Source organism: Callithrix jacchus, chromosome 6, assembly GCF_049354715.1.
Source record: "Callithrix jacchus isolate 240 chromosome 6, calJac240_pri, whole genome shotgun sequence".
Lineage (NCBI taxonomy): Eukaryota > Metazoa > Chordata > Mammalia > Primates > Cebidae > Callithrix > Callithrix jacchus.
Window position 1 is genome coordinate 161,017,367 of NC_133507.1, and position 21,413 is coordinate 161,038,779.

The 21,413-nt window shown below is 51.2% G+C and overlaps 1 protein-coding gene across 6 annotated transcripts in view; it reads left to right on the plus strand.

Moving 5' to 3' along the window:
- LOC118154718 (uncharacterized) overlaps positions 1–21,413 on the plus strand; it is a 200,839-nt gene that overhangs the window by 16,868 nt on the left and 162,558 nt on the right. For 2 of the 6 annotated variants that reach the window (XR_013519437.1, XR_013519431.1), the window contains exon 2: positions 1,461–1,803. The exons of 1 other annotated variant lie outside the window; for it this stretch is intronic. The gene's annotated coding sequence lies outside the window, so the exon portion shown is untranslated. Of the gene's footprint in view, positions 1–1,460; positions 1,804–6,553; positions 6,702–7,303; positions 8,047–8,391; positions 9,261–21,413 lie in introns of those variants that run through there. 3 more of the 6 variants (XR_013519433.1, XR_004744951.3, XR_013519432.1) reach the window with 3 other exon arrangements.

Consider the following 21,413-nt stretch of genomic DNA (forward strand, 5'->3'; position numbering starts at 1 on the left):
TGTTCATTTCTCGGGGGCTGCTGCCCATGCCGGGCAGAGCAAGTTTCAAGTCCCCCAGCCCCGATTCTCCAACCTTGGGAGCCAGAGGGGGACGGAGGAGTTGTCTGCAGAGGGCACAGCTAATCTGCTGCTTCTAGGGTCATGTGCAACCCATCCCCAGCCCACACCCGCTTCTCAAGCCCCCACTCACGTGCACCCTTGTGCTCATGCCCCCCCCGTGCACCCCCATCACATGCACACACCAGCCACACACAGGGAACACAATATTTAGTTAGTTTGTTTGTTGTTCTTACAAAACCAAAATGTGAAAGTTCTTGGCCCAAGAAGCAGCACCTTTTGCTCCCAGCAGATGAAGGGCAGGGAGCACCAGGCAAAGATGGGGCTGGGCCCCACCCCAGACAAGCCCCTCTCTGGCCCCCACTCAGCAGTCTGCTCTGGAAGGAGGAAGGCATTGGTCCTGAGGCCACAGCTTTAGAATCTCTCCTCACAGTTGCACTCCTTGCAAAGGAGTGGTGGGAGCCAGCCACTTGCCAGGGGTTTTCAGAGAGGGGGACGTTGGGTCCAGGGGATCACTTATCAACAGTGAGACCCGGTTCTCAGGGAGACTCTGTCCTTGTTGTCATGACCTGGTTCCTGGTCTCCACCTGGGCCAACCCCACCTAGTCCCTGCTGTGTCTTTCTCAGTTCCCTGGGCTGGGTCCAGGAAAGTCCCCAGGACACTGTGTCCTGCCCAGACCCAGGGGCTTCCCTCACAGTGGCGGCTGACAGCAGTGCTCCCTGGGCCCTGTGCACACAGCTGGTACCTCCCTCCATCCCTGAGTGTGCGCTGCCCCCTTCCCCCACCCCACTTCAGGAAGCCAGGATGGCCACTGGGTCCCCACACCTCGTCCAGGGGAGCCCTCTGCTACCCCTTCCCTACTGCCCCTCTGTCCCACCCCAGCCCTGGGCCGGGCTCTGTGCTGCACTTTCCAGGGCTTGGGAGCAGGGCTGCTTCCCCCCTGCACCCAGGACACTGCTGAGACTCTCTCTGAGTGGGAGGCCCTGAGAGTCAGGGGCTCCCCAATCCCACTGCCTGCTGCGCTCCCAGCCCCCGACGTCCTGGGCTGCCCAACCTCAAGGCTCAAGGTCAGGTGGATTTCCTCAGGCCTTGCCCCCCAGGGCCCGCTCTCTCCTCCTCCCTCCTGGCCTGGTTGCCTGAGGTCCCAGGAAGCTCCCTTCAAAGCACCCTTGTGATCTGAGACAGGACCCTTCAGTCCCAGCCGACATGGCCGACACCCAGTCCCTTGGTTGAATGCCCTGCAGTGGGTCAGAACCTCCAGCCCACCAGGCTGTGCTGGCCAGTCCACGTGGTCAGACTCATACCCATTCAGCCTGGTAGTTCTTCCGGGTCCCACGAGAGAGTCTCTGAGCACGTCGGAGGCCCCTTCTACATGAGCTCCCACTCTGTTCTGACTCCACAGTCTCTCATCCTTCTGATGACAACTCAGCGGGTTTCCCTCAACCGACTCCTTCCTGGAGACCCTGGATGTATCCAGCAATCACTGTGCAGAAGAGGGGCCCCCGGGCTCTCCAGATGGGGTGCAGGAGCCACTCAGCAGGAGCACTGGGCGAGGACGCAGGAAATACTCATCCAATTATTTGCCTAACGTTAACTTAGTTCATCATGAAAAAGTGGAATTAGTTTTATTTATTGGGTGCATGAAAGTCACAGCGAGCCAACTTTAAAAAACACGTGTAATATGTACAGCAACTATTTCTAGCACAATAAAGCCAATTATCTTTAAAAATAAAATCTAGTACTGGTTAGAGCATATCTCTAGCAACTGCTGTGTAGTTATTGCTGTCTATTTTTGAGCAATGAAAAGTCAGAACGATGCGAGTGGCTGGAGGTCACTTTCTTCATAAAATGCAGGTACTTGCAGGCGTTGACTTGTGGACGGCGTGCGCTTCTCAGATTGGAGGCTTGTTGTGTTGCTCTCCCAGGATGCAGAGCTGGGGCGGGGTTGCCGACCGGGCCTTTTGGGCTGTGCACACATTGGGTGTGACCCCCTCTGTCCTTCTCCTCCTGCACGGGGGTCAGCGCTGCATGAGGACAGGGTGTGTCACCCCCTCTGTCTTTCTCCTCCCGCACGGGGGTCAGGGCTGCAAGAGGACAGGATGTGTCACCCCCTCTGCCCCTCTCCTCCCGCACGGGGGTCAGCGCTGCAAGAGGACAGGGTGTGTCACCCCCTCTGCCCCTCTCTTCCCGCACGGGGGTCAGTGCTGCATGAGGACAGGGTGTGTCACCCCCTCTGTCCCTCTCCTCCCGCACGGGGGTCAGCGCTGCATGACAGGGTGTGTCACCCCCTTCCATATGGCTACTCTCGGGCCATCCCGCTCATCGATTCTTGCCCAGTGTTCTGTCTCCAGTTCTGTCCCCAACTCTGTCACTTGAATCCTCTTTGACCAGACCTCCTTCCTGCCTGTGGGTAAAGCCCCTGCCTCCCTGAGTGGCACCTGAGCCCTGGTTTACCACTGCTCCCCTGTGGACGAGCTGCCCAGGTGGGGACCAGCTCACCATGTCCTTCCATGGAAGGTTCTTATCTTCTGTGGTTCACTGTGCTCCCAGGCTCGTGTCTTTCAAGTCTCGCCTCAAACTTTGTGCCGGGGGCCTTCATAACCCCCTTCTGTCACCAGGCAGCACCATTTCGTCATTGGCCTTTTCACTCCCATCGTCCTGCTGCTCAGACCCACGGTTCTACAAGGCTTCTCTCTGTGTTTCAAACAAAGCCACTGCAGCTGCAAGGATTCTGTCGACTTTGTAAATAACGAAGCAATAAAAAGACCAAATGTAGTGTCTCAAATGACACATGTACCCCCCTTCCTCTCCCCCAATAATCACCATGTTAGTGTATGAGTTATGACAGGCTGACGATTGCCAGGTGTAAGCTACGTGCTTGACAGTTTCTATGTGTTAATTCGTGTAGTTCTAACAAGAACTGGTTTACCTTGGTACTGCTACTTTCATCTCCATTTTCCAGGTGGAAAAGCTGAGATCCAATAAGAATAATGACTTTGTCTAAAGCTACACAGATAACGAGGGTTAGATCCAAGACGCTAAGCCGTGACCACTATGGGTGTCTGAAACATGTCTGCATACCTGTGTTCCCCATTAGACCTTAAGTGCTTTGCAGACAAGATCGTGCCTAACTTGTCGGCATGTAATGCTGGTTGAATAAAATCAGAGCAATCGCCAGGGCTGATGGCTGCTGATGAGGTCGGGTGCTGAGTTCCAGCCTTGCTAGTTTCAGCCCGTGTAGGTGCAGACTCAGTTGGCATCTTAGTTCCACAAGGTGCATCTGCCAATTCTGACCCGCTCAGCCTGCACTAGGAGGCTCACCTCTGTCCGCAGAAGGACTGTACAAGTGTATAGCTCTGAGCTAGGGGTCTAGAGAAAGCACCTCCAGCACGCAGCCTCCCTCTGGTCTCATGGTGCAGCCAGGGTTCTGCCTCCATTTGCTGCCTTGTTATCCAGTTCTTAGAAGGGATTGGGCTCATGTGCCCCACAAAGACCTTACACAACCCTGCTTTCGGGGCTGGAGGCAGTCTCTTCTTACCCCAAGCCTGGGGACCTCTTTGGAGATGAATTTATTGGAATCTTGTACAGAATTCCATTTCTCATCGATTAGTGCTTAACTTGTAATAGGATTTAGGGCAGGGAGAGGTACTAGGAATCAACATGAAGTCCTTCACAGAGAGGAAACTCAGAGGGCTTCAGTTCCGTGGGACAACGGGAAGGAGTGGACGTAGTCCTAGTTTTCTGAGGGCTGGGACATGGCTTCTGTTCTTTTAGACATTCTCTATGACCTACATACTCTTAGATTTTTTGATTTTTGAGTGTGTATGTTAATATTTACAACTACGATTGTACAACAACTATGTAGTTTTATCAGCTGTTGCTCATGCCTATTGACACTATAGTATTTGGTGCATATATGTTCACAGTAACTATATTTCCTTATATTTCATTACTGGTTATATTGGATCTGTAATCCATAATACCCCTCTTTGATTCCTGACAGGGGTTTCACCTGACATTTCAATTACTTTCTTTTTTCTTTCTTATGTGTCTTCTGTAAATATTAAATTACTGTATCTTTTAGAATATCTGTTCTGAGAGCCTGTCTTTTGATTAGTGGTTAGTATAATTCATTCACATTTACTATACTTAACATTATATTCAGAATTATTTCATCCATATTATTTCACAATTTTTATTATCATATTCCATGTATGTTTCTTTTTTTCCTTCCTAACTTCCATTGAATAGACAATTTTTTTAGCTGATTTTGACATATTTTATTTTGATTCTTTTGGTGGTCATTCACAACTTCTTCAGATCTCTAGTTATGCTTATTCTCCCTGTCAATTTCCTAAATTTACCATTAGCTATCTCTTCCCTGTAAATAAGACAAGCACCTGAGGCTACTCTCCTGTTTCTCTGAGCTCTCCCTCACAGCCCAACCTCACTCCTATACCATGCTAGTATCACCTAGAATTTTGGCTGTAGATTGATGTGTATATTTTTGTTTTAGTCATTGCTCCATTTTTTACTCAGAATGTCTATTTGATTCTTTTTACAGATTCCAAACTTTTTTTTTTAATTCTCCATCTTTTCAGCCACTTAGTGCCTCTCTCCCCTCCTGGCTTTGATATCTTTAAAATTGATAATTTTAAGTCATTGGGTGCTAATTTCAATATCTGTATTATTTACAGATGTGCTTCTGTTGATGACTTTTTATCAATCATTAGTCATGTTTTCCTACTTCATATTCATGTCAGGTTTGATTATAAGAAAGTAATTGTGTACACAAAAATGATAGAAACTAAAGTTGTTGCTACTGTTTGAGAATTTCTGCCTCTCCCCACTTACCTTTCCTTTTTATAAGATAGGCACTAGGGGCTAATCACCTCAACCCAATTAAAGATTGAGCTGATTTGAGTCTGGCGTGTGACATGAGAAGCAGTGCACCTGTTTTCCGAGTCTGCTGACCGAAGCAGATGGTGGGTCTCCCTGGCAAGTGAGGCAGTGGGAGACCTCATCCCCTCTCTATTGGCTCCGCCCCTCTTGTACCACTCCAGAAGCTAGCAAGAAACCTATAGGAGAAAACAGCTCAGCGTTTTGAGCTCCTTTAGATTCTGATCTCTTAGGCCAGCTCACATTATTTTAAAAATACCCACTGACTTATCTTTCTCTCAAAAGATTCTCTCTGCCTAGGAAAAGCTTAAACCTTAGTCTTTGCCCAGATTCAGAAAATCACCCCTACCCCTGCCTCCCAGGAATAAAATGGTCAATGATTGCAGCTCAGCTGGGAAGGGCTCCTCCTGCTCTGGAATTTTTTTTTCTTTTGAGATGGAGTCTCTCTCTGTTGCCAGGCTGCAGTGCAGTGGCACAGTCTTGGCTCACTGCAACCTCTGCCTCTTGGGTTCAAGCAATTCCCCTGCCTCAGCCTCCCAAGTAACTGGGACTACAGGTGCCCACCACCACGCCCGGCTAATTTTTTTGTATTTTTTAGTAGAGATGGGTTTCACCATGTTGGCCAGGATGGTCTCAATCTCCTGACCTCATGATCCACCCGCCTTGGCCTCCCAAAGTGCTGGGATTACAGGTGTGAGCCACTGTGCCTTGGCCTCCCAAAGTGCTGGGATTACAGGTGTGAGCCACTGTGCCTTGGCCTCCCAAAGTGCTGGGATTACAGGTGTGAGCCACTGTGCCTTGGCCTCCCAAAGTGCTGGGATTACAGGTGTGAGCCACTGTGCCCAGCTGCCCAGCTCTGGAATTTTAATTTGTTTGGTTCTTCTAATTCCACAGCTAATCAATGGTTTACAACTGTAAAATTATAAATCTTTATAATTTATCAATTTTTTTCTAGTTGTTGTGTTCAGAGTAGTGAACTGTTTATGTTTACTCAAAACTACCTAGAAACTGAAACCCTTACGGTAGTTAGGGATAGCAGATAAACCAGTTTTTAGTTTCTGCCCAGTGCTGGAAAAAGGATTAAAGACACACCAGGAAAATTGTCCTCCCCACACCCTGTCTCTGGAGTCTCTTTTTCCCTACTCCAGACAATAATTTCTCCCAGTACTACCCCACCCCAGAAGCCCAAGTACCCAGAGTTCTTGATGTTTTATGGAGGGGGGCGGGGGGTTTTGTTTTTAATGGCTCCGCTAACTTCCTTCTGTTTTTGTGCATTGGTGAGATTGAGGCCAAATCAGTAGAACTCCATATTAATTCACCATTTGAATTACACTAAAAACCCAACTCCGACACATACTGCCCATATCACTTTGAGCAAAGCACTTCTCCTCTCCTTCACACAGCTTTAGACTCATGTCTGACCTGGTTCACACCCATTAGAATGGGAAGAAAGTGTGCAAATCACGGGAGCCCTCACTGTTAGGCAGTTATTCCTTCTTGCCTTTCACACACACGCAGTGGCTGGCAGGTGCCATCTGTATCTCTCTGAGTGTCTGATACTGTGATTTACCTTTTTGCCCATCTGTTTTGTTCCAGCTTGAAGCACAGTTCATGAGGAGTCCTTACCATCCTTACCACTATCTCTCAGCTGGATGCTTTCTTTCAACTGACCTCCCTTCCTTTCAGATCATCTCAGGCAGGCCCATGCTCTTCCTGTGACTGCCCAAACTGGAGCGTGATGCTGGTGAGTGGAGCTCATATGGAAGCTTCCAGAATGACTGCTGTTTGGCATCTCATTAGCTGCCACTTAATCCTGCCTTCCCTGGAAGCTTGATGAGTGTTAGAGACAGAATGCTTGTGCTTAGGTACTGCAAGGAAAAATCAGCATTCAGACAGAAAGTTTTCTTAGCAAGGCAGTTTTACTTTCTGCAGAAAGGGGACTGCTCATTAGCCATCTTGCTATGAGAGTACAATAAACAAAGGAAAGGCAGGCATATTTATTCTTTACTCATTGGGTTTTTACTGCTGTGTCTGATCTGTTAGTTGGAGCTACACTTAACAATTTAAACTGAACTTAATTGGCTGACAACTTAAAAAAATTTTTTTAATCAGTAAAGGCAATGGAGAACAAAAGAGGAAGTCTAAATAAGGAAGGGAGAGGAAGTTAATAATATAAATATCTTAGTAAAAGTACAAGGACATAGAATGCACTTATTCTTTCATATCTAACAGCTACATAAGAGAAAGCTTAATGAGGAGTTACTAGCAAAAAGTAAGAAAACTTTGAAGAAAGTCTTTTTAAAAGACTATTATTTCTAATATTTATTATTATTCTTCTTTAACAAGAAAAGAAACTTTGAAGAAGAACTTTTTACTTTCTACAATGAGTCAGTGCTGCTGGTGAAATTGCATCAAACCGAAGAGCCACCCGTCAGGAGGAAGATGTAGGGAGGCCCTGTCTTCACTTCCCATGAGCCATTTCTTGCCTAATGGGGACAGACAGCTCTGAGCTGCATAACAAAACCATGCATGGCTCACTCGACTGTTACTTCTCTTCATTTTATTTCTGGCCAGGCATGGTGGCACACACCTGTAATCCCAGCACTTTGGGAGGCTGGGGCTGGAGGATCACTGAGGCTGGAGGCTGAGGCCCAGAAGTTTGAGACCAGCCTGGACCACATGGCTAACCCTTGTCTCTACAAAAAATACAAAAATTATCCAGGCATGTTGCATGTGTGGTCCCAGCTATGCAGGAGGCTGAGGTAGGAGGCTGGCTTCAACTAGGGAGGTGGAGGTTGCAGTGAGCCATGATCAAGCCACTATACTCCAGGCTGTATGACAGAGCAAGACAGTCTCAAAAGGAAAAAAAGTGTTATTTCACTTTTACATGGATTCCTTTCCCAGGAAAACCACAGATTTCAGCCAATTCTATGAGAAAATAAGTCCCCAGTGCTCAAAAATAGGGAAAGCTAGCAGCCCGACCTGAAGAAAGACACAGACATGGTAGTAAGCAGCAGTGAAGGCAGTGCCAGGGAGACCTGGGCAGGAACGGCTGAGTTGCACTGATTTTGCCCTTAGCTTTTCCTGAAGCAGAGAACTTAATAATCATGTTTATATAATCACTGAATGGAGATACAGACATATACATGTCTCTGAAAACATTCGTAGACACGTTTTCCCTTTGAATTTTGCATTCAGTTAAATTACTCTTCTGGAATGGTCCATCAGGACAGACCCCTGTTAATGCATGGACCCAGCACCACTGAGAAGCCAGGGATGCCCGGGGCAGGCACAGCTCTTGAGACTCACTTCCTCATGGACAGAAGCAAAACCGTGACGGTGTCACACCCGACCTTCATGCAGGCTGCCTTCCCGCCTCACCCCACGTGCATGGGCAGTGATACGGATGACTTTCCTCCTCCATTCCTTTTTAGTGGAAAAAGAATCTGCCCAGGCATGGAGAAGACGAACAGACCCAGCATCTGTCCATTTCACAGGCATCGACTGAGCACCAGTCCTGTTCCAAGCACCGTGGCAGGTGCTGGCCCCATGGAGATGGACGAGGTCCATTTCCTATGCCGGGAGACCTCGCAGGATGTCAGGGAGGTGGGAGGTGACCCTGGAATTATAGGACCTCTGACAAGCATGGGGGTGGTCTTCACAGCAGGCTGAGGGAGAACAGAGGCCACTGCTTTTTGACGAAGAAGAAGAAAGCTGCTCCACGGAGATGACCCCTGAGCCAGCCCTGGGAGGAGGATGGAGTTGGAAGGTCCAAGCGGAGGAGGCAGTGTGTGCAAAGATCCTGACCAACAGGGTTTCCAGTTCAGTGAGTTACTGGTTTTTTGTAGGAGCCTGATAAGGTGTAAGTGACATTAGAGAAGTCAGAAGTCCCGTGTGAGTTTGAGGATGTCATGTGATCTTGAGTGACAGGAGCCCCATCCCAATGGGGAGGGATGAGTGATGGGTCCAGCATTGTTCCTGCCACCTGGCAACACAGTTGCCAATGACGAGGTGGAAATGTTGCCTCCATGTTCATGCCATCCTGTCTTTGCAGGGTTGTAACATTTAACCTTGCATACAAATGCAAACTTGCAAGAGTAAAACAGAGAATGGCCATATGCCCTGTACTCAGATTCACCAATATTTTCCCCCATTGGCTTTTCCATTCTAGATAGATAGATAAACAGATAAATAGACAATAGATAGATAGATAGATAGATAGATAGATGATAGACAGATGATAGAGATATGGAGATAGATAGAGATAGAGATGCCCACACACATATATAATTGTCCCTCTGTATCCACGGGGAGTTGGTTCCAGGAGCCCCGTGCATAGCAAAGTCCACACATGCTCAAGTCCCTTATATAAATGATGGAGTATTTGCATATAACATACACGATCTTCTTGCAGACTTTAAATCATCTCTAGATTACTTATAATACCAAGCACAATGCAAATGCTATGGAAATAGTTGTTATGCTGTATTGTTTGGGGAATAATGACAGGGAAAAACAGTCTGCTTGTGTTCAGTACAGATGCAACCATCCTTTTTTTAAAAAATATTTTTGATCCAGTTGGTTGAATCCATGGGTGAGGAACGCATGAATATGGAGGGTTGTCTGTATGTATACACACACACACACACACACACACGCACAGATATATTTTTCCCTGAACTATTTGAGAGTAAATTGCAGACATCATGTTCTTTCCCCTAAATATTTGTGGCATTCTCTGAAAATAGATATTCTCAACAAAAGTTACACAATCATATAATACACTTAAGTATTATATGCATAGAGCATAGAGTTCATAGTCTCATTTCATGAATTATCACTTTTTTTTTTGTCACCTAGGCTGGAGTGCAGTGGCACGGCTTCCCGAGTAGCTGGGATCACAGGCGTGTGCCATCACGCCCACCTAATTTTTGCATTTTTAGTAGAGACATGTTTCAGCATGTTGGCCAGGCTAGTCTTGAATTCCTGACTTCAAGGGATCCACCTGCCTTGACCTCCCAAAGTGCTGGGATTACAGGCGTGGGCCACCACGCCCAGCCCCAGTATTTCTTTTATAGCCATTTTTGCCCGTGCAGGATCACACATTGTATCTAATCTCTGCATTGACACACTGTCTGCCTCTTTGGCCTGTTTTCCTCTAGAAGTGTCTCGGCCTCTCTTTATCATCCCCGAGCACGATGGCTGTGAGGAGTGCAGGACAGTTCCTTTGCAGGATGCCCTGGGCTTGGATGGGGGTGATGCCTTCTGGGCAGGGACTCCCCAGGGGAGGGTGTGTACAGCAGGAAGCCGCTGATGTCCCCAGGCCTGCGCACTAGTTAGGGTGGTGCCCCCGGCTCTTCTGTGGATTCCTAGTCCCTCTTTCTGATTAATTAGACTTGAGAGACCATTGTTGAGACTCCCACGCCCCCTCAAACATCCCCCAGCCATTTCAGCAGCTGCGGAGCATTCCTGCTGGAATCTTTGCTCACTCTGCGGGTCGGGTCGTGCGGGTGTGACCCTAACTCCCTCATCCCTCCGTCTCCATGAGTTAGTCTGCACCCTACTGTGAGGAAGAGCTTCCGCCTGCCCGCCCCCCGCCCCGCCGCCCTCCCGCTGTGTATCTGTCCCCTTAGTTTTATATCAGCATGAGCTCATGGGTTCTTTGTTTGTTTGAAACAGAGTTTCGCTCTTGTTGCACAGGCTGGAGTGCAATGGTGCAATCTCAGCTCACTGCAACCTCCATCTCCCAGGTTCAAGAGATTCTCCTGTAACATCCTCCCAAGTAGCTGGGAGTACAGGCATGCACCACTGTGTCCAGCTAATTTTGTATTTTTTTTTTAACTAGAGATGGGGTTTCTCTATATTGGTCAGGTGGGTCTCAAAACTCTCATCTCAGGTGATCCTCTTGCCTTGGCCTCCCGAAGTGCTGGGATTACAGGCGTGAGCCGCCATGCCTGGCAGCTCATGGGTTCTCGATGTAGTCTGTGGGCTGTAATCTGCTACCACTGTGTTTATTGTGATGCTCAAACTGGTACACATTCAGCCACCAAAGGACTGTTTCCCTGGAGGCCTCCTGGGTACCACCCCATAGAGCCACAGGTCCCAGAGTCTGCAGGATGAGAGGCAGGCTGGCCAGCAGGTATGTAGGAGTTTGGATAAAATCGCAAAGCCACATTGTCAGGCAGAGGCACCTGGCTGTGCCTCCCTGGTGTGCCCCTTCTTTGCCCTGCAGGGCTGTTCCCCCAGGCTGGAGCAGCCAGGCTCCACTAGCTGTGGCTTTTCCCACCCTGTACCCTGCACATAGCTTCAAGGCTCCCCTAGGCCTGTTGGACAGCTCCTCCCTCCCCATCTCAGGACCCTCGGCCAGGACCCTCAGCCCTCCACCCCGCACTCCAATGGCCACCTCAGTGGTGGGTGGTGGGGGGCTCCTACCTGCCCTCACCCACACTCCCAGAGCTGCAAAAGGAGGGAAGCTGTTTGGGAAAGCCTTGGCAGCACATAACAAGAATCATAAAACTGTTTGTTCCATTTGACCTCGTGGCGACATTTCTGGGAAATCACGCTAAAAGAAAATTCCCCAAATGGCCAAAAGCCTGGCATGAAGAGGTTTACTGCAGACTTATACAGCTCACAAAGTAAATTACATGCCTGTTGTGAGGGGAAGGGCTAGGGAATCGATGGTGCCAGATGGACTGAATGTTAGATGTCGTCTCATAGAAGTCCCACGATTGTGAAGTAACAAGGAAAACGTTTGTGCTGTGCTGTTAAGTAGAAAACTGCAGAGCAGGAAACCCAGTGTCTGCTGTAAGCAGAGCTGTGGAAGACAAGGCAGATCGATTTTCTTCTCGGAATGGCTGGTGTCAGGATTCTCCTGGGTAGGGAAGTGTCTTTCTTTGCGTCGGGGTTCTTTGCACACCTGGTGTGGAGGCTCCTTGTCTACCACTGCTGGTGAAAATCTGAAAATCACACAGATGAAGGTGGTGTTCTCCGAGCTGGACCCATGCCCATGGCTGGTGGCGGGGACCCCAGGAGGGGCTGCCTCATCAGCCCTGAATCCGGCCCAGCGTGCCTGCTTCATGCTACATTTCCCCTGGAGGGCATGAGTGCGAGAAGCGCGTGGTATCCCCAGAGGGTCTCCAGGGGTCCTCACAGCAGCCACGGTCAGGGCATCCCGTGTGGAGGTGGAGACGGGCCGTTTATGTTTTCCTTGCACGGTTCACCGTGGGAGGCCAGACTTTTGTGTCTGGAAGCAAATTACAACAGCCGTGTTTTGATATTTATTACTAGGAATGTATCTGCGCTCACTATTCCTCATTCTCAGCTCTCGCCACACCTTTGCTGGGTTTGTACTGAAATGCACCTCCCAGGAAAGCTGCCGTTTTAGGTATTTCACGTCGCTAGCATCTGGGAACACAGGGCATACACAGGCGTATTTAAAAGGCAAAACTATTTTTCTGATTATAAACATACGGATTTCTCACAACTGAGGTAGGAACTCGTTCTGCCAAAAGTATTCAGAAGTCGTGGGCGGGGCCTTGCGTGGGCGGGGCCTTGCGTGGGCGGGGCCTTGCGTGGGCGGTACCACTGTGTGTTGAAGGATACAGCTGTTCCTGTGGGGTGGCTCATGCCGGGAATCCCAGCATTTAGATGGGGGATGCAGCAGGAGGCTTTTGCTTGAGCCCAGGAGTCCGAGAGGAGGATGGGCAACATAGGGAGACCCCCATCTCCTCAAAAACTTTTAAAAACAATTAGCTAGTGTGGTGGTGGGTGTCTATAGCCCCAGCCACTTGGGAGGCCGAGGCAGGAAGATGGTTTGAACCTGAGACTTCGAGGCTGCAGTGAGCCGTGATCACACCACTGCACTCCAGCCTGGCCGGGCAACAGAGTAAGATCCTGGCTCAGGAAAAAATATATATATATATGGCTGAGTTCAAAAGCAAGAAAAGGCAGTACCTGAGTGGCCTGAAACCCGAAGCAGGCTGGCAGGCGTGTGGGCTTGGCCCAGAGAGCAGAGCTCTGGTTCCGGCCTGTTTCTGGGGCTGGATGCCTCAGGCTGCTTCTGCCTCTGAAAGGAAAACAAGTCTCCCATGAAGGGAAAACACAAAGTCTCCCAGACTCTTCAGTGAGTCTGAGCTTCTACCACTCATGTGCCCTGGGAACCTCAAGTACAAAACTTATCCTAAAAGCCAGTCTCAGCCTGGGCCACTCTGGGGCCTCCAGCCGCAACAAACCTCACAGCTCTCCAGGGGCACTTCCCAGGCCAGGGGGCAGGGCTCCCACGGAGGGGGCTGTGACAGAACACATGCATCCATGAACACAGAACACAGAACACAGAACACATGCATCCATGAACACAGAACACAGAACACAGAACACATGCATCCATGAACACAGAACACAGAACACAGAACACAGAGCACATGCATCCATGAACACAGAACACAGAACACATGCATCCATGAACACAGAACACAGAACACATGCATCCATGAACACAGAACACAGAACACAGAAGCCGGGAAGGTGCTGCAGCTGTTTTTAGAGGCATACAACGACGGTGATGACACAGGTAAAAACATGGAATGCTCCAGCGCCAGGTGCGGGTCCATATGAACCTCATGAACCTCTTCTTACTGCATCCCCTTCTACTCTTTAAAAACGATAGCATAATATTTTCCCAGAGCTGTGCCATTTTTATATTATTTTTCATTAGCAGAAAGAGTCAATACTGCTTTTCAGAAAGGAAGAAAGGGTGGGTGCTGGGGTCGGGCTGAGCTGAGGATCGGGACGTGGTGAGAATGGGGCAGTCAGGACACCCTGGCATCTCACCCAGTGGCTCTGCTGCTCATGAGTTTTGCAGCAGTGCGGTCGTAGAAACCCTCTGGCCTTAGCTTTTCCTTGTGAGAAATGGGACAGACTGAGGCCACAGCCCCTCGGGAATGGCCAGAAGAGCCCCCGGAAGGCGCCTGGTCATCACTCTTGTCTTACTAATCAGCTGCGACTCGCCTGTGTCTCCCGAGTGACCCAAACCCAAACTGCTGCTCTCAGCGTTTAATGGGATTTGAACTCGACCAGAGCACCTACTCAGGTCCCCACCAGACACTGCAGCCTCCCAGGATGGGAACACAGTTCCTCTGCTCCTGGGGGACACTCAACTTGTGTGTTGTGACCAGATCATGGCCCTGGCTTTGCTGCAGGGGCGAGGCGCCGAGGAGGAAGGGTTCGATGGAGCCGCTGGGGCTCTGCGCCAGGAGCAGCAGCCCAGGGGTGTTATCTGAGCCAGCAGAGAGCAGATCAGCCACGGATCGAATGCACCTCAGTCTCTCTCCAAAGGCAGTGCCCTGAAATGACTGCACACATGCTGGGCCGGGCCGGGCCGCAGCCCTCGCCAGGAGGGAGAGTGTGCTGGCCTCCGTGAAAAGCGAAGCTGCCTGAGCTTCAGGGATACAGAGCTCGGGGTGCACTGTGGCTGTGGACAGTGTCCAGAGCCTCCCAGGCACAGACTGATGGGCCACCCCAGTGCTGGGCACACGGCAGGGGAGGGCCGGGCCAGGTAGAACAGTGCCCGGGTTTGAAGAGCTTTCCTGATCTTATTCATTCAGAAAACGCTGACAGGGCTCCCCTGGCTGGCCACATCCCCCCATTTGGTGAGAAGACACCCCTGGAGAAAAGCGACCTGCAGAGATGGCACAACAGTGTGGCATTGCCATCAGAGCACCCCGAATATCTCTGGAGCAGGCTTCCTGCCTTGGCTGTGGGCTCAGGGACCTTCCACCCCAGAATGGCTCCTGTGCACCCCGGAGTGTGCGCTCCAGAGAATCGCCCTGGGCAGCTCACAGCAGAAAGGCCTCCCATCTTCCCGGACCTGGGTCAATCAAGTCCGTCCAGTCCCCCTTTTCCTCGTGCGGCTTTGTTTCCAGGAGATGATCCCCTGCCAGCCTTGAACTCTGACTGCCTCAGGGATGGGGAGCCAGACCTGAGGCTTGCAAGAGAAAGTGATTACAGAGATGTTTTTCAGCCCAGACACGATCACGTGTGACTTCTGTCGCGTGATCCCAGAGGCACACACAACACAGCCCTGGGGTTCACTTGGCCTGTGGAGGGAGATGCTGAGAAGGGCTGTGTCCGCCGGTTAGGGCCAGTTACCCTCAGGATCCCCACTGTTGGCCCATCCGCTCATATCCCACCCATTTATTCAAACCCGGGCCACCCAAAGCTCCCGCTATTCCCTGAATAAACAAGGCAGGCATTAAGGGGTCAAGAAGGGGCGAGGAGACTTGTCCCCCTGCCCTGTTCAGCCCCCGCCAGGAGGAGTGGGGCTGATATGTCACAGCCAGGCCCTGAACATGGGAATCGGCCCCCGGCTGCTCCTCACATATCGTTTCTCACCACCGATCACCCTCATCCACATCAGTGAAGCTTTGGCCAAGCGGCTGTGTATGCCAGGGACGCGCTGGTGCCTGAACAGGGTGGGGGCCAGGGGCCACTGCTTTCATCTGGGCATGTCCCAGCCGCACAGGAACCCGGTACCCAGTGCTGCACAGGTGGCGTAGACAAGTGAGATCCGACTCCGCTGCTTGGGGGCCTGCTGGGAGAACTTGATTCTGAGCTGGGCCTGCAGTGATGGGGGCGCTTAATGAGGCTAATTAGCATCACTCCCCGGTACAGAGTATCTTTTTTGGTGACAGCTTTATTGAGATGTAATTCACACACCACACAATTCATCCATTTAAAGTGCACAATTCAGTGGCATTAACATATTCATAGTATCATACAGCTGCCACTGCCATCAGCGTCAGAACGTTTTTATCATCTCCCAGAAGAAACCCCAGACCCTTCAGCTGTGACCTTCCAACGTCCCGTCACTCCCCGACCCTAACCTAGACAATGACTAATTTACTTCCTGTCCCAATAGGTTTTCCTGTTGGGACTTTTCAGTGCAGACGCAGTCATACCCTCACACTCTGTGGTTCTTTGCATCTGGCTTCTTTCACTTAGCGTCAGGTGTTCAAGGTTCATGCACGCTGCAGCGCGCGTCAGTGCCTCGTTCTTTTTTACATGGCTGAACAATATTCCCAAGTATGTGGTCCATATATCATTTATTCATGATAAGTAGATGCATGCCGTGTTTTCACCTTTTGGCTACATGCCATGAATAATGGTATTACACTCCTGCATAGATTTTTGTGTGGGCATGTGTTTTCGCTTCTCTCGGGTGTACACCGAGGAGTGGGGTTTCTGGAGTGTGTGGTACTGTGTGCTTACCCTTCAGAAGACCTGTCCGACTGCTGCAAAGTGGCTGCAGTGTTTCACAGTCTTCTGGCAGCCACAAGAGTTCTGCTTTCTCCACGTCCCCCTTTGGTTCCAGGAGCTCTCGTGCCTGTGAAGTGGCATCTCATGGTGGTTTTGATGTTTGGGTCCTGATGGCGGATGACCTTGAGTGTTTTTCCACGGGCTTGTTGGCCCGTGGAGAGCCAGCTTCTGCCCTGGAGATGGCGGGAGCGTCCTGCGTTCCGCGGAGCGCGCTGTACTTCCTGTGTGGTGCCCACGGAGGCATTTATTTCTTTCTCCTGGGAATGGCATCTTCCTCCCCTTCCCTCCACCCCATCACAAATATTTGGGGCCAATGGGTTCCCCTTCTTCTTCACTCCCTCCACATCTGCACTGATTGGTCCAGGGGTGGTTGTCTAGAAGGCTGGCCAGACGTGAGCCTGGGAGAGGGGAGGAGAGAGGCGGCTCTCAGGGTGGCAGGGACATGGGGGGAGCTGAGCCAGGAGAGACATGAGGAGGGCAGAGCTGCGGCCCACGGCTGATCCTGAATCTCCAGGGCACCAGGAGGGGCCCACAGGGCCACAGGCTTGTGTGCCAGCCCTGGGGTTTCCCATAAACCCCTTCTTCTGCTTGTGTTTGGCTGAGTTTTCCACCCACCTACCCATACTGTCAAAAAGTCCACGTGACTCGAACCCTTGCCACTTCCTCTCGGAAGCAGGCCGGGGGGACCACACTTGTAGATGAGCCCACAGGGGGGCCCAAGGCCATGCCTATTTACAATTTGTGCCTCACACTTGACACCCTTACCTGCTGCTGGCCACTCAGAAGGCACATAAACAGCCCGAGGCCTCAATTCTTCTACAGCAGAGTCGGAGGCTCAGACAGGCCAGACAGAGGCTTGTCCCACAGACCCATGTGAGGGCCATCTCCATGTCAGACAGACACCTCAGCAGAGGACAGGCATACTGTAAGCACACATGGTGCTTCCCACGGGCCGGTGAGCAATTCTCCAGGGAAAATGAAGCATATGAGGGACAAGCGGAGGTCTCTGCCACTGAGTGCTAAGCACTCTAAGTGCACTGCAGATGCAGAAACCATTCACCAGGGAGAACCAGGGAGTTGGTGCAGCCAGGATCCAGCCCACATTCCAGGGCTGCCACTCTCCCGGCATCCTGGATTGAGGGCCATGGCAGCCAGGCTGCCCAGGAGGCTCAGGGTGGCTGCTAATTCAGCAGGGTGGCACGGGCTGCCACGAGCTCTTCAGAGCAGGCCCTGCTTTGGTGAACAGACAGAGCCCTGGGAATGCAGCAGAGAGCCCCTCACACATGGTATTATTTTATATGACTTTAATAAGGATCAAAATATGCCATGGAATTTAGGGGTTTGGCAGGGGTCTAAAGTTGGTTTTTAAGTACTTGTGGCTTGGCAAATCCATCGTGCGCTTTGAGAAGTTCTCTTCTAACCTGTGCTGTGCTCTGAGAAGGAGGAATGACACAGATGTTGCCCAGCGATTTTCACCAGTCCCACTAACATTTCAGTCTTCTCGAACTAAGGAGAACAGTGGGTTTGAGTCCCCCTGCTTGGCACCAGAACATGCACTTGACAACGCTAAGGAGGGTCCAGAGAGTGTTGGGCAAGTGTATCTCATGGCTTGGTGCCAGGACCGGAACTGTGGTCTGCGTGTGTAGGTGGCCATGGTCGTGGTGATGGTGGTGTGTGAGGCAGGGGCAGTCAGAGATGTGGCTGGGAAAAGGTGGCCGTGGGCGGTGTGGAGACGAGCCCTGATTCGTGTCCATCCTCCCTGGCCCTGTCCTGCCCTGATTCACATGGCCCTGGGCTGTGGGGGCAGTTCCTGAGTTCTCATTTATTGTACCTGGCCCTGTCCTGCCCCAGCTCACATGGCACTGGGCTCGGGGACAGGTCCTCATTCCTGTCCATTGGGCTCCTTTGTGCCCCAGCTCGTGGTCCTGGGCTATGGGGGCAGGCCCCGAGTTCTTGCCCATCTTCCTTGGCCCCAGATCGTGTGGTCTTCTCTAGGGTTAAGCTCTGAGTGTTTGGCAAGTGCGTATGCTGGCCACACTCCATCACGGGTGGCGGAGACCAGCCACGGAGCCACAGGGCAGGGAGAGAGAGGAGCAGACACAGGCTCTGCGAGCCCTGCCCCAGCACGGACCTTGAGCCCCGGGTGAGGCTCCATCCCCACTGGCTGGTCCAGAAGTCCGGAATGCTGCTTCTCAGGGTGTGCTGAGTCCTGCCCTCTCCACAGAGACAGTTTGTAATCCACTCATTTAAAAAAATAACTAAACACCTTTTTGCATTGAGATAATTGTAGATTCACATGCAGTTGCAGAAAAGTTACAGAGTGATCAGGGTGCCTCCACGATTTCCCCCAGAGGTACCGGCTTAGGTAACCATGGGACAAAGCCACAGCCTGGAGCTTGACCTCAGCGCCATTCACACCCCATGCTCAGATGTCACCGCTATCAGACGCAGTCGCCTGTGTGTGGGTTAGTTCTGTGTCCCTTTGCGTAGCCACCACCACAGTGAAAGCAGAGAACCATACATCCAGGATCCCTGCAGCTGCCCTGTGGAACCACGGTGGAACCACGGTGGCCCTCACCCCGGTGGAACCACGGTGGCCCTCACCACATTGGAACCACGGTGGCCCTCACCCCGGTGGAACCACGGTGGCCCTCACCACATTGGAACCACGGTGGCCCTCACCCCCGTGGAACCACGGTAGCCCTCACCCCAGTGGCCGCTAATCTCTCCACCTCCATCACGTTGTCGTCTCAAGATTGCTCTCCACGACATAACCTTTCAGACGACCTTCTTCACTTGGTATAACTCCCTGGAGGTCATCTGAGTTTCTGTGTCAACAGTGTTCCCTGTCATGAGCAGTGTTCCCTGTCATGAGCAGTGTTCCCTGTCATGAGCAGTGTTCCCTGTCATGAGCAGTGTTCCCTGTCATGAGCAGTGTTCCCTGGCAAAGGCATTCCACACTTCAATCATTTTCCTGTTGAAGGAAATTCGTGTTGTTTCCAGTTTTTGACTCATATGAAAGAAGACGACAGAAACATTCACGTGTGGGCTTCTGTGTGACTGCAGGTCTCCAGGTCTCTGGGATAACTGCCTGGGAGGACAGTCATCGGCTGAGTTCCATAGGAAGGGCACGTTCCGTTCAGGAAGAAGCCGCCATGCTCTTCCTGCGCAGCTCCACTGCCCCGCCCCCACAGCGGTGCATGACAGTCCTGCATCTCTGCATCCTCAGGCATTTTATGTAAACCGTTTTTCTTGTTTTAGCCATTCTCATAGGCATGCAGTGGACAATCTTCTTTTTCATAGAGATGGGAAAATAGTGTCCCTGAAAGTGGTCCAGATATGCTCAGAGGACCTCCCTGGCTGGAGGCGTCATGCAGGGACACATGTGGCATGCAGGATGCCCCCCACTCCCCGCTCTGCCTCCCCAGCGATTGCTCAGGCACCTGCTTTACTCGTTGTCTGTCTTGGGTTTGCTGGTGTCTGGCCTGGAAGCATGTCTTGCAATATAGGAGCTGCTGATCGCCCAGCTTGCATGCACACCCCCTACTCTGACACCCTTTGCCTGAGCTGCTGACCGCCCAGCTTGCATGCACACCCCCTACTCTGACACCCTTTGCCTGAGCTGCTGATCGCCCAGCTTGCATGCACACCCCCCTACTCTAACACACTTTGCCTGGAAGTCCTCCCCAGATCCTGACTGGCTGCTCTGCTTGGCCCCAGGTCTCCAGGACCATGGCCTAGCCTGAGGGAGGGCTTTTCCATCCATTCCAACAGACCCAGGCCCCAACTGTCCTTCACGGCAGAGCAGCTGCTGATTTCCTCCTTGCTGCTTGTAATCCAAGGTCTTGTAATCATGGCTTGTTCTCTGACTTTCCCAGCAGAATGAACTCCTTGAGGAGAGACGCTCCCAGCCCCCAGCACAAGCATGCCATGGGAGATGGGATCCATAGGTATTGGGGAGAATCTGGATCAATCAATGGATACATTGTGTAAGCCCTTGGATTTTCCTCACGTAGAGCAGCAGCCCCCAACCTTTTTGGCACTAGGGACTGGTCTCGTGGAAGATAACTTTCCATGTCCTTGCACTGAGGGAATGGTTTCGGGCTGATTCAGGTGCATTACATGTATTGTGCATCTTATTTCTATTATGATGACACTGTAGCATTTAATGAAATAATTATACAGCTCATCATCATGTAGAAGCAGTGGGAGCCCTGAGCTTGTTTTCCTGCAACTAGACGGTCCCATCTGGGGGTGTTGGGAGTCAGCAACAGATCATCAGGCATTAGATTCTCATCAGGAGCTCACAGCCTAGATCCCTGCCCTGCACAGTTCACAGTAGGGTTTGTGCTCCAGTGAGAATGGGATGCTGCCGCTGATGTGGCAGGAGGCGGAGCTCAGGTGGTAATGTGAGCAGCAGGGAGAGGCCGTAAAATACAGATGAAGCTTCCCTCCCTCACCCACCCCTCACCTTCCGCTGTGTGGCCCAGTTCCTGAAAGGCCAGACTGGTCCCAGTCCATGGCCCAGGGGTTGGGGACCCCTGATGTAGAGTACCAGTGTTGACTTCACCAAGAGACCAAAGTGTGTGGCCACAGTAGCTGATGTGAAAACTTCACGTTTCTAGAAAACATTCATTTCCCTGATTGTGTTTCCAGGGGCATTTGTCCCTGAAATTATAAGGCACGTGACATGGTACGGACGCTCCATCCCAGAGGCTAGCAACCGCTTTGGTCTTGGGACTTCATGAGGTTAAAAACTACCAAGGACCCCAAAGAGCTTTAGTTCCCATGGGTCATATCTAGCCATGTTTATCATATAAAAAATCAAGGCTAACCGTTAAGGCCAACCCGGGAGATGGCTTGTGACCAGGCTGAGGTCCAAAGCCACAGGGCGTTGTCCTTGGACCCACACCTGGGCTAACCTGGGGGAGGGTGCTGTCCCCGGCCCAGGTCTGCCCCTTCTCCTAATGCTCCAGGGTCCAGAGGGCCCCCGTCCCTTCCTCTTGGCGGCCTGCACGGCCCCTTTTCCTCCTACTCAGTGCTGAGCCATGCCATGTTAAGATGTGGCCAGTGTCGCCAGCTTAAATATTTAAAATAAAAAGAATGATCAGTATGTGTTTTCTCTACCAGAAATGAAATTGTG